Here is a 12,277-nt window from a genome sequence, read left to right on the forward strand (position 1 = left end):
CCAATGTGCATCGTCTTTGTTGAAGTCCACTTAGATACCACCCACGGCCTTGGTCAGAAGTTAGAAGGTGAAATGAAAAACGTGTCATTAAAGTAATTGCAAATGTTACCTAGAAGGACAAATTTAAAGTTCTGTGCCTACAAACCTTCATCTCACTTTGGTTTCTCTGGTGTCATTCCACAGAGGTCAAGTGTACGAATACTCGGGAGGCTTCTTCCCTCTAAAGTGAATGACGTGCTTAAGATGTTTTCTTGAAGCAAGATGGGGAAATCTGTCTTCTGAGTTCCAGCTCTTACGAAATTTGGAATGACAAAGTGCCATGTTGGAATCCAAGCTTGCAGGTCCACCTTGACATGGGACTACTTACTAAGAGATAATAATGCTGGAAGGGTTGTGGCTTCAGAGTGCGTGTTGTGGAAATCATGTAAATATGTATATTTATACAATGAATTATGAAAACCTTTTGAAAACAAACCAGGGCATTTCCGTCACAGACCTTGAGACTCCAAGAAAGTTGTTATGTTTTATTACATCAACTACCATTCACCAGCATGGGGTCTTTTTGGAAAATACTGCTTTGTGGCTTTGGAGCAGCTGCCGCCTCCGATGGACGGTCTTGCTTGCTTTCCCCCTCGCTGCTGCCTCACCCACCAGCGCCCCTGTGCCCCGACTGGCCCTTGTCCCCACTCTCTGGCCAGAGGAGCAGCAGCAGTGAAAGAAGTGATGAAGTTCAAGCCCAACCAGACGCCGACCTATGACCGCCAGGGCTTCAAGCAGCCGGCATGCGGATACTTCCGGAACGCACAGGAGGACCAGGTGCTGTTGGTATCAGAGTAGAAGAAACACATCTGATCCGTCCCTGCAGTACCACTACCGTAGGGCACACACAGAGGAGTGTTGGGTACATGTTTGCTGACACCTGCATGTCTGACTACGCAGCCCTGGGATTTCTTCTGCTGACATCATGACATTAACCCCTACATCATTCCGGAACACAAAAAGATTTCATCACATGCTGGCTGAACTAGGTAAGTGTCTTTATTATGCCTCTTTGTGAGGAAGGCTCCAACAGCTTCCTGAGGCTAAGAAGAAAATGAAAGAAGCATGGTGTCGTCTTTGCGGACAGCTAGAAACAAAGTGCTTCTTCCCTGCCGGATGGAGTGTTCCTTAAGAAGATGGACTTCATTCATTCCAGGACAACATGCCTTAAGAAAGTGAGAAACGTGGTGGCCTTCGCCTCTGGTTCTCACCCAGTGTCCTCAGAATGGGGATTTCCCTTAGGGTCTCGGTGTTCCTTCTCCACTGGGGTCTGATGCAGCCACCCAATTACAAGAGAAATTTACCAGAAAAGATAAACTAAGAAACCACAAACCTCCTTATCTTCAAATTAACATGAGGGGAAATTCATAGCATCTTAGCAAAAAAGAAAAATCTATTTTATAACATACCAAATATCAGGATGAGTGAGTGGATCTCGTGTGCTGGCGAGACAACCATGGAGCAGGTAGACCAGAAGTAAGATGTCCTACCGCGATGTGGGCAGACCTTCTGCAGGGTGTGGATTGCAAACAGAAAAGATAAGGTTAATAACCTAATGTGATAATACAAATTATCGATAGTCCAAATTCATATACTACCAATTCTATGTGACAAAGAATTATTGTCTGTTTAGATGAGAGATTGAAGTAGCAAGACATAGGGAAAAAAAAGCAACAAATAGAACAACAGCAGCAACAAAAAAACCCCACTTAATTCTGGCCATGATAGAGTGGCTGTCTGGTCTTTCTCTCCTGGTACAAATGACTAGAATTCAGGACGAAACATAGGAACTATTCTTGCTCTTTGCATTTCCATTTCATCTATAATCAGCTTGTGAAGTTCCCGATATAAGTGTGTGGGGATTTGGGAGGCGATTGCATTGAATCCAGCTGCCTATCAATTTGAGGAGAGCACTTTTTAAATACGACACCTGTTCACCTGTTGCAATCTGTGCTCAGGAGCAGACCGTTTCTTCTCTCGGAGGATCTGCCACCTCCACTTTCCGGTGAAGAGGCATCTGACTAAGCGTTCCAGTCTCAGAATTTTGATGAGATATTACGGAGGGACTTTCGTTTCCTGCAGCAGGCATTTCTCAAGGACAGAAATGGTTCTGGAATCCTATGGTGAAAGAATGAGTGTGAAGGGAAATGGACCAAAACCAAAACCCAAACCAAAAACCACAGTCTTGACTGAAATTCCATCTACAGGAGGACCTCTGTTCTGTCTGTGAGTTGCAGAAATCAGTTTCTTAAACACGTCTTTTTTTTTTTTGGAGAGGTTTTTGCTATAAGGAACATGCGCTTGCCAGACAGACAAGAGAGAGGAAGAGACACAGAAAGCAAGAAATCACCCCCCAGAGGGGATGGTCACTCTGCAATTCCTCCTTCTCCATGCTCCTCTCGGGATCTTGGGCATGCACGCACATGCGCCCAGCGTGAGTTTAAGCCACCAGGTCCAGGACTTGAACTGCAATCAACTACATGGGAGTCCAGCGACATAGCCATTACGCTAACTGCTGGTTCCCATCACATCTTTTTTTAAAGAGAGATTTTTGCTATTAGGAGTGCATGCTCTCTGGAGAGATAGAGATAAAGATAGAGAACAAGAAATCACCCTGGGGAGATGGCCACGCTGCAATCCCTTCTCCTCCATTTTCCTCTTGGGATTTTGGGCACACATGCACACATGCCCAGTGTGTTTCAAGCCGCCTTTTCTGGGACTCAAACCACAGATAGCCATGTGGGAGTCCAGCTACATAACCATTTCACCATCTGCTGGTCCCTTTAAACACGTTTTAACTCAGATGAGAAAAGCAGTACTTACTCCAGAGGAACAGATTAGACGTGTGTGCCCCTTGCTCTCCTCCGCCGCCTCTCACTGGTCTTGCTGCCTGCTCCGTGGTTACTGATGGAGCTGCATAGAGAAGGCAGGTACAAATGCAGAGCCTCTGGGAGGATGGCTGTCCAGGCAGGTGAGGAAGGGAACAGGCTGACCCGAGAAAGGAAATCGTCAAGATCTCTCTGGCAGCGGAAGGGAAATAACATGATGGAGATGAAGGCGAAGAGCAGGTGGTAGTGAGATGACCCAGGTGTGGTATGGGAAGGGGCCTGTGACTAACCAAGGTGACACTCCAGGCTGCGTGGTGACTGCCATCTTGTCACATTTTGTGTGTCCAGCAGGCCGGGCTGCTGGGAATCCAGGACAGCAGTAGATCCGGCAAGTCCGAGCAGCACCGGAACTGACCCAGCAGGAGGGAAACCATCTCTCCAGGATGCGACCTGCGGCTCATCGACTCTGGTTACAGGTGGCTGGGTTGTCGTGAGAATAAGAATACAGGGACTAGCAAGGGCTGGGAGGAGGAGTCGGGGCAAAGATGATGTGGTCCAGGAAATGGGGACAGTAATGGACAGGGTGGTGGAGAGGGCTTGGTTTGTAGATCACAGAGGAAGAGTTGGGCATGGAGAGCCTCAAGACAGGGTAGCGGTAGGAGTTGGAATTAGTCAGGGGAGGGAGACAGGTAGGGCAGAAGAGTGACAGAAGGCATCGTAGTGGGGAGTGGTCAGAGGGCTCACATACTGAGGTTTTTTTGCTATAGGGTGCGTGCACTCGCCAGACAGACAGAGACAGAGAGACAGAAAGCGAGAAATACCCCCCCCCCCCCCGGGGGGGGCCCCCCCCCCCCAGAGGGGATGGCCATGCTGCAATCCCTTCTCCTCTCAGGATCATCTTGGGCACGCACGCACACGCACCCTGCGTGAGTTTTTAAAGCCACCGGGTCCAGGACGCAAACCACGATTGACTACATGGGAGTCCAGCGACATAGCTTTTACACTAACTGCTGGTCCCAGGGTTCATGTACTGAGGAGGAAGGGTAGGAAAGTGGGTTAGATGAGTGTGGGAAAGAAGAAAGTGAGGAGGAGGCTGGGTTTGTGAAGGATAATTCAAGGTAGCTTTCCTGTCATCGTCTTCAGTGGCTCTGTTAGATCCTCGTCTGGTCGAAATGAGTCCAGATGAGTAACTGGCCAGGTGCCCAGACCTCCTCCAGCATTTCTGTCACAGCACCCCCGCATCATCCCGTGACTGAATGCCCATTATGACACGCGCAGACCTCCTCTGTTGGTCTCCTGACTGGGCCCCACCTGGTTCCTGTTTGTAGGTTTAAAAGTGACCATGGTAAACAGCAAAGAGTAGAAAGGGAGCAGTTACATTCGTCCCTATTCTTGGGATAACACGTAGTTTTATTTTCCATTGGCAAAGATTGGTCAAAGCGTGAAGATGGAAGCTGGAGTTTGGGACCTTGGAGGTGATGTGTGATGCAAGAATTGGGAACTGGAGTGTCTCACTGGATTTTTTATTTTTTTATTTTTATTTTTGGAGAGGTTTTTGCTATAGGGCGTGTGTGCTCGCCAGAAAGACAAAGAGAGACAGAGAGATGGAAAGCGAGAAATCACCCCTCGTGGGTATGGCCACACTGCAACCCTTCTCCTCCATTCTCCTCTCGGGATCTTGGGCATGCACGCACATGGGCTTGGTGTGAGTTTAAGTCACCAGGTCTGGGACTCGAACCGCGGTCGACTACATGGGAGTTCTACAACATAGCCATTACGTTAACTGCTGGTCCCATGGATTTTTTATTTTTTAACATTTTTCCTTATCTCGTGGTGGTATGATGTTTTTTTTTCTATATATGAATATAATGTGTAATGATTAAAAGGATAATTACTAAACATAGTCTAATGTCCAACTTAAAAAAATATATTGCCTTGCAACAAAATCATGAGAAAGCCACAAGAAAAATAAGGTTAATAAGTCCTCCCTCCAGACCACTCTACATGAATTAAGGAGAAAAAATATGTTTTAATGCAGGAAAATTACAAACTGTGATAGGAAATAAGGATAAGTTGAAGCAAGCTCTAACATAAGGGGAGATTCCACTAAAAAAAAAAAAGGAAAAACAGATCTTTACTTTTTTCTACTTTTTGTTGATGAGAGGTGAAATCATTTTTTCTGGAGTTGGAGGAGTACGCTTTTCAGCATCAAAGCACTTTTATTTGAACAAAATTTCTCCATGAATTTAAAGCAAAAGTATCCAGGCTGATGAGTACTCATTTCAATGTTTAAAAGATGTATCTTGGGGACCAGCAGATAGTGTAATGGTTACATCACTGGACTTCCACATAATCGACCGCGGTTCAAGTCCCAGACCTGGTGGCTTAAAAATCACATTGGGCATGTGCGAGTGCATGCCCAAAATTCCAAGAAGAGAATCAAGAAGAAGGGATTGCGATGTGGTCATTTCCCCCAGGGGGATGATTTCTTGCTCTCTCCCTGTCTCTCTGGAAAGTGCACACGCCCAATAGCAAAAATCTCTGTAATAAAAGAAAAAAGCGCTCCCCTGTGAGCCAGAAGAGACATGGAGGTTAAGGCAGCTGGATTCCATGTGGCCAGCTGCAGAGTTTAAGGACTGGACCTGGTGGCTTGAGAATCATGGTGGGTGCTTGTGCATGTGTACTGAAAATCCTGACAGGAGAACAGAGGGGAAGGGATTGTGGCATGGCCATCCCCTTTGAGGGATGCTTTCTCACTTTCTACCTTTCTCTCTCTAGTGAGTGCACAAACCCTATAGCAAAACTAAAATAATAAAAATAATAAAATCTGGCCCACATGTGAGATCGTCTGTCTAAATCTGGAATGAAAATTAATCAGACATCCTTAGACACCTCATGGTGCTGCTGTTGGTAACTTTGGATTGCCACAAGATAGAGACCTGATCTCCCTTCCATTGTTGTATCTTATATTTCTTCCAACTCTCTGGGATCCCTCTTCCATGTGTTTTCTGTAAAATCAACATAATGGTTCATGGTTAAAAAAATACTGACTTAGGTGTGAGATTTGGGAATATAGGCTAGTCACAGGGAGGTTAATTACTAGTAAGGTTTTATTGTATCTAGTCGATTCACCTTGATTTGGTGTCACTTGCTAATCAGGTCTTCATCTGGATGTCAGATTCTGCTTCTCTGCCCCTGTCCACAGCATAAGCAAAGTTGCTATTAATTCTGTCAGTCACTGGGCAGGTGGAACCGCCTCTCAAGGTCTGAGATCCAATCCCTTTCTGGTATCCCACTCACAGCAGTCTAATGGATTTAGCTTTCCCTGTTTCACTGAGCCTTTGTCTACCAGGGCAAATTTCCCTCAGCCTCAGCTACAGCTCCTGGTTTTTGAGTCTTTATATTCTGTTGTGTTGCTGACAGTTGATGATTTTTTTTATAGAGAATTCTTATTTATCTTTATTTATTTATTGAAATTTGACCAGAGAGGGATGGAATGGGGTGGGGGGGGAGGGAAAGGGAGAAAGCAAACCACCAGGTCTGGAACTCAAACCACAGTCGGCCATGTGAGAGTCCAGCACCTTTAACCACCACGTCACCTGCCGGCCCCCAGTTGAGTAATTTTTAAAGTCAAATCGATTATTATTATTCTGTTCACATCATCAGTTATTCCAGCCCCTTTACTTGAAACTACTCATCCTGTTTCATTGGCGAGGGATTTTTTTCAAGTATGTATATATTTAAGGGATATTGAAAATAAAACTAAAACCATGCTGGAATTTCCAGAAGTGTAGATTTTTCTACAGAGAAAAGTAAAATATTCAGAAGAATATCTATAGCTATTTGGCAATACCCTCCCCCGCAACCAGAAAAAATGAGTTTCTAGTTCTCCACAAAGCAATCCATTTTAATCTGTTTCTAAAGGAATTGTTCCATCCCCCCCCCCCATTCTTTCATGGGTTGTTACAATATTCTGGTAGTACAGTATGGCGGACAAAACATCTACGGAGAAGCCAACATTCAAGCTCTGTTTACTTAGCCTATCTGGGCTTCAGTTTTCTTATTCTAAGATGAAAATAAAACTGGCATCTTTTTTTTTTTTTTTTGGTAGAGAGTGCATATGCATGCATAAGAGAAAGAGAGAGAGAGTGAGAGACCACGGACAGGGTTTCTTTACACCACAATTCCCTGTCCCTAGCCCTCTAGCTCCTCAGGATCCTGGGTGATGGTATGTTTTAAGGCTGACTTGAGGATCTGAACCTGTGATCCCCATTGGCTTCCAGCCTTGCAGAACACTTATTACTGCTGTGTCAAAGTGACTGAGCTACAGCTTTCCTTTTTTTTTTTTTTTTTGCTATAGGACGTATGCACTCACTGGAGAGAAAGACACAGAGAAAGAAAGAGAGAAAGGGAGAAATCACCCCTGAGGGTATGGCTAGGCTGCAATTCCTTCTCTTCCATTCTCCTCTTGAGATTTTGGGCACACACACACACGTATGCAGAGTGAGTTTTATGCTGTCGGGACCAGGACTCAAACCATGGTTGACTACGTGGAAGTCCTGTGATATAACCATTATGCCATGGTCCCGCTATATCTTTCTTTATAAATAGTCTTTCTTTCTTTTTTTAGAAAAGACTATAGTCTTTTCTTTCTTTCTTTCTCTTTCTTTCTTTTCCTCTTTCTCTCTTTCTTCTTTTTCTTTCCTTCTTTCTTTCTTTCTTTCTTTCTTTCTTTCTTTCTTTCTTTCTTTCTTTCTTTCTTTCTTTCTTTCTTTTCCTCTTTCTTTCTCCTTTCTCTCTCTCTCGCTCTCTCTCTCTCAAGTCTCAAGTCTCTATGGCTCACAAACTATCAACCTATCACTCAGAGCTTCTCCACACTACCTAGCAAGAACAATCGCTAGTGATGAGGATGTTCATACTAAACTGGACAGAAGACATGCAACATATCTAAGTTGGACCTCTGTGCAGCTGTTTTAAAAAACAGGACTTGTTTAGGGACCAGCAGTTAGCATAATGGCTATGTCGCTGGACTCCCATGTAGTCAACCGTGGTTCGAGTCCCAGACCTGGTGGCTTAAACTCATGCTGGGCGCGTGTGCGTGCGTGCCCAGGATCCTGAGAGGAGAATGGAGGAAAAGGGATTGCGGCGTGGCCATCCCCCCTGGGGGGTGATTTCTCGCTTTCTATCTCTCTGTCTTTCTCTGTCTGTCTGGCGAGTGCACGTGCCCTATAGCAAAAACCTCTCAAAAAAAAAAAAAAAAAAAAAATTCAGGACTTGTTTAGACATGAACAATTCAAGCAAGAGATGGGTGTTTGGACTGGGTGACTGTTAAGGCCCTTCCAACTCTGGGATTCCACGATTCTATGAATATAAATTGTTTTCTAGAAAGAAATTAACATGTCAAGTTAAATTTGCATCCATTTATACTGAGTCACAAGACTTGACAGAAGTTCCAGTTAGTTTACTGACTTGTTTAAAAAAAAAAAAAAAAAACAGGTCTTGCTGCAACAGGGGTTGGTTGGACTGCTCCATGGAAAAACTTCTCTGTGGCACTACAGACTGGAAAAGGAATGCTGAAGGCTCTGCACAGTCCTCGCCCGGCTGCACTTGTCCTCCCTGCTTCAAAGTCTTGTGCTGGCTGTGAAGTTTGAGATTCTCGCTGTCACATCAAGGCTCCCAGCAGATACATTTTGGGGAAAGAAAGAGAAGGAGGCTACCATTGTTTAGATTTCAAAAGTCAGAGCCTAAGAACAGTATCATCCTAGAGAACGCATGTTTGAACTAACATCTGAAGAGCAGCTAGGTAACGGGAGTCATTTTCTGTGCAACCAGAAGTACTACATGACTACATGTTTTACTAAATATGTTGGAGACACACGCACACGTATGCAGAGTGAGTTTTATGCTGTCGGGACCAGGACTCAAATCATGGTTGACTACATGACTGCATGTTTTACTAAATATGTTGGAGACGTTAAAATAAAAGGAAAACCTAAATGCCCAGAAGAAAATCCTGGTCAATGTCTTTAGTGTGATGCCACCGCTGCCTATAGGAAATGATGGATTTTTGTCCGAATTTTAACCAAGAAAATAGTAGCTCACATATATTGTGGGTGTATATCTGACACGTGATTATACAACACATTGTCACCAATGGAACCACATTCTTTCCCATTTGAACACTTGATTACATAGAATATCCTATTTTCCTATATTATTTTGAATGCAATCACACTGTAAGTTTCTAGCACTTTAGTATTCAGCACAGGCATATAGATAGGCTTCAATAAACATTTAGCAATTAGCATTTCAGAGATGCTTTATATTCATTTCTGAGTGATTGCCAATTAGCAGAACTCTATCCCTCCCACCTTCAGGCGTTGTTGATGTGGAATCCAACTACCAGGGGCTGCTATTTAAAGGTTTTCTGCTTGGTTGAACGTAATCAGCTACCATGTCCTAGGATTCTGTGAAATGCGAAAATCTGAATTTCCCTAAATCAGAGGAAATAGTGGGAAAATACTAGGGAGGGGAGGGGAGAAGAAGGAAACAAGTAGTGCATAACTCAAAGAGAAAAGCACATATTCTGGGGTGGGAGTTAGGTGGGAGGGACTCAGGAAAAAAGCATTTAACAGACACACGAATGCATGTACACAGGCAAATAGGGAATAGTATACCATAATTGAGTAAAATAAAAGGACATTGCCAATCTCCTATATAGATACACACACCCACACACACACACACACACATATATATATATGTATATACATATATATGTGTACATATATATATATACACACACACACATATACACACATATATCTCAGAAAAATAAAGAAAAGCTACTAGAGTGAAAATTAAAGTCATACAATGTACTGTAATGTTCTTTGTTGAAAATGACAAATATTATAATATCCTTGATTCGATTATCACACATTGCAGGCATGCTTTTAAAAACCATATTGTAGGGACCAGCAGTTAGTGTAATGGCTATGTCGCTGAAGTCCCATGTAGTCGACTGTGGTTCAAGTCCTGAACCTGGTGGCTTAAATTCACGCCGGGTGCATGTGCGTGCATGCCCAAGATCCTGAGAGGAGAATGGAGGAGAAGAGATTGTGGCATGGCCATCCCCCATGGGGGGTGATTTCTCGCTTTCTGTCTATCTTTCTCTCTCTTTCTGGCGAGCACATGCGCCCTGTAGCAAAAAACAAACACACAAACAAACAAACAAACCATATTGTATACCACGAAGATGCACAACTACAAAAAGTAAATAAGAAATCATTAAAAAAAAAAAAAAAAAAGGTGAGCTGGTGGTATGGTAGTTAGGGCAGCTGGACCCCACGTGGCTGTGTAGTTTGAGTCTCAGACCTAGTGGCTTGAAAGAAATGCAGAGTGCATGTGTGTGTGTTCCCCAAATCCTGAAAGCAGAAATGGAGGTGAAGAGATTGCAGTGACCATCCCCCGTGAAGAGTGCTTTCTCATTTTCTCTCTCTTTCTCCCAGTGGGAGTCCATGCCCGCTAGCATTTGCTAGAGGAACGAGATTCCATTATGCTTGAAAAAAGAAAAAAAGTCAGACTCTAAAAAGGAAATGGGGTGAAAATAAAAGAAGCAATTAATGCTAAAGATGCAATATTTAATTGATATATGCGGATGTATGCTTGACTCTCACACCTAGGTACGTCTTCACCACAGAATGTCAAGTTGGAAGCAAATCACAGATCTCACTCCCCAACTCACAAGGGATTTGCAGTTTCTCCCTTGACTCAAACCCAAGCTGCCACCACGCCTGACCAAGAGTGGTGTGAATGAGAGAGCCCAGCAGTGGGGTGGCGAGCCGGTGCTCTAACTTCAGTTTCCGTCCAAGGTCATTTTGGTGTCCTAGGCAGGAGGCAGTCTGGAACCTCACTTGAGAATGGTTAAGAGTGTGAGTGCCAGAGGAGTGGCTAGGTTCTATAGGCTCGAGCTCTGTACTTACTCTCGGACAAGCTCTTAGCCCTCAGTAAGCCTCAGTTTCCTCATCAGTAAAATGCGCTAACATAGTACTTACCTTCCAGGGTTCCCTCAGACCAAGTGGTACAATGCATCAGAGCAGCTAGTGCGGTGCTAAGTAAAATGAGGAACACTAGCTATTGTTTCAAAGCACTCTCCTGAGTTGTGCTCCCTTCTTGAGATGCTATCTTATCTTTCCAATTTCTCCTAAGAGACAGGTCTCCTCCCCTCCCCAAAGAGCATATTCTAATTTATTAACATGAACAGAGTGTCCACAGGGCTGTGACTTCCTGAAGGTCAGTAGAACGACTTCTGCTCAAGGCAATAACCTTCCATCTCCTTACGATTTCCCACTGCCTAAGGCCCCTCCTAGGTTGGGGTTTAGTAATGAATTCAGGTGTAATTAACATCTCCTGCTGTTGCTCCCTTTTCCTATTGTTTATGACTTTCTGTTGTCTAATGACAACATGTCTGGGACTCCTATTTTTAACAAACATCTAAAACCTGACAGCTCTTAGGTTATAAGTGTTCCTTAAAAATTAGGACTCTCAACAGGTAGCTGTTAAAAACAGAAGGGAGATGGGCTTATTAGGGAAGGTCACCTGATGATAGTGATTATTTTGACATGACTGGAAAAAAATATAACAGAGAGGAACAGAAAATGCTAGGTCAACACCAGACCTCTCAATCAAGGGAACTAAGAGCTGTAAGTTATGCAACAGGCAGACACGGCGGTGGGCAGTGCCAAGAATCTGCTTCAATCTGCCTGCACCCTGTTCTGAAACTGAGTGACCTTCTTGGAAGTGGGTGAATTGCTGCTATTTCTGGCAGTAGTTCCGGTTCTCAGGCTCTTTATTCTACCAGTTGCACTTCTAAAGTAAGAAATATGTTGTCTGCCTGATACCAAGTCCTTGGTGCCAAACACATTCTTTCAATGATGTAGGGGAAAGTTCTGCATAAATTGGGCATATGAGGACAACAAAGGAACACTATCAAGAAGGAGAACAAAATCTTTCCCGAGCTGTTTGTGGGTAGCTCACCTGGCTTGGAGCTGACATACCATCTTTTCCTAGAATGAGAAAGAATATTATACATATGCACACATTCTCACATACACTCACATATGTCCATCACACACGTGCATGCATGCATGTACTTATTTAATGATACCAGAACCTGCATTTTTCTTGCCTGTCATATAATGTCTGGATTGACTATCAAGAGATATTGGGCCAGCAGGTGGTATGGTGGCTAAGGAGCTGGACTCCCACATGGCCAACTATGGTTTGAGTCCTGGACCTGGAACCTTGCTTTTGCACTTTCTCTTTCTCTGTCTGTCTCTTTCTGGTGAGTGCACATGCCCTATAGCAAAATAGAATAATAATAATAATATGAAATTACTGATTTAAAAAAC

General features: G+C 43.9%; 1 long non-coding RNA gene across 5 annotated transcripts in view; it reads right to left on the reverse strand.

Annotated features, from left to right (window-relative positions):
- Positions 1 to 559: 559 nt before the first annotated feature.
- Positions 560 to 12,277, reverse strand: part of LOC102469097 (uncharacterized) — a 31,242-nt gene continuing 19,524 nt past the window's right edge. Inside the window, exons 1-5 of one of the 5 annotated variants that reach the window (XR_336639.1) lie at positions 3,158 to 3,676; positions 2,863 to 2,952; positions 1,978 to 2,157; positions 1,449 to 1,548; positions 560 to 819 (exon numbers count right to left, since the gene is read on the reverse strand). This is a non-coding gene — a long non-coding RNA (uncharacterized LOC102469097). Of the gene's footprint in view, positions 820 to 1,020; positions 1,206 to 1,448; positions 1,549 to 1,977; positions 2,158 to 2,862; positions 3,060 to 3,157; positions 3,677 to 12,277 lie in introns of those variants that run through there. The other 4 variants (XR_336641.1, XR_001371469.1, XR_003546897.1 and 1 more) reach the window with 4 other exon arrangements.

Source organism: Tupaia chinensis, unplaced genomic scaffold (assembly GCF_000334495.1).
Source record: "Tupaia chinensis unplaced genomic scaffold, TupChi_1.0 Scaffold140534_1, whole genome shotgun sequence".
Lineage (NCBI taxonomy): Eukaryota > Metazoa > Chordata > Mammalia > Scandentia > Tupaiidae > Tupaia > Tupaia belangeri.